Below are 1,030 nucleotides of genomic sequence, written 5' to 3' on the forward strand. Positions count from 1 at the left end.
ACAAAACAGTTTTTTTTTTTTTTTTTTTTTTTTTTTTTTTTAAGATGGAATCTCGCTTTGTCACCCAAGCTAGAGTGCTGTGGCTAGATCTTGGCTCAATGCAACCTCCGCCTCCCGGGTTCAAGCTATTCTCCTGCCTCAACCTCCTGAGTAAGTAGAATTACAGGCCTGCACCAACATGCCTGGCTAATTTTGAATTTTTGGTAGAGATGGGGTTTCACCATGTTGGCCAGGCTGTCTCAAACCCTGATATCAATTGATCTACCCAGCTCAGCCTCCCAAAGTGCTGGAATTACAGGTGTGAGCCACCATGCCCAGCAATTCTTGAATGTGAAAATAAATAAATAATAAATAAAACTGAATTCCTCCCAATCTATCATAGAAACTCTTTGATAACATAAGAGCCAGCCAAATAAATCAGAATCATAGGACTTTGACAAAAGAAGACATTTATCTATTCCCAGAGAAACATTGGTCACACAACTTACAAATTGCCAGCTGGGTTTCTCCATCCATCACCAAGATTTCCATCTAATGACAGGGAAATAATTACCATACCTCTCCCATGTCATGCAATCTTTTGATGTGTCAGGAAGTTAAATGATATGTAAATTCAGCCCTCAGTGTGTGGACAACACCTGTGGGGTGGGCAGATTTTTTTTTTTTTCACTAACAGCAGCTAATTTATCTCCTGAGTAGGCATGGAATCTTTGTAGCAGGTCTACGGCTTCTGGAAAAGCTGCAGAGAGCTTTCCCTGGAAGAGCAAGGATGTTTAATCTTGAACGTTTCAACAAACTATCACAACCCTTTCTCCACTAAAACATCCAGAAAAATGTGCTAATGTTTGTTTTAAAAAAAAAATCATAGATTAGAAGCTCCAGATTCAGCTCCAACTCACTGGTGCTCTTCAACTTAAAAATAGAATTTCCTCTTACCTGAAACCTACAGGCATCTATTAGCATCAAATTTGAGTATTTGAATAGATAACAGGGTCTCTGCTCCCAAATGATACGTATTTTTTACATATAT

The 1,030-nt window shown here is 38.7% G+C and overlaps 1 long non-coding RNA gene across 2 annotated transcripts in view; it reads left to right on the forward strand.

Moving 5' to 3' along the window:
- Positions 1 to 83, forward strand: part of LOC108527733 (uncharacterized) — a 13,645-nt gene extending 13,562 nt beyond the window's left edge. For both annotated transcript variants that reach the window (XR_001884911.1, XR_001884912.1), the window contains exon 3: positions 45 to 83. This is a non-coding gene — a long non-coding RNA (uncharacterized LOC108527733). The remainder of the gene's footprint in view (positions 1 to 44) is intronic.
- Positions 84 to 1,030: the final 947 nt, after the last annotated feature.

This window comes from Rhinopithecus bieti, unplaced genomic scaffold (genome assembly GCF_001698545.2).
Source record: "Rhinopithecus bieti isolate Rb0 unplaced genomic scaffold, ASM169854v2 scaffold_3043, whole genome shotgun sequence".
In the NCBI taxonomy this organism is placed as follows: Eukaryota; Metazoa; Chordata; class Mammalia; order Primates; family Cercopithecidae; genus Rhinopithecus; species Rhinopithecus bieti.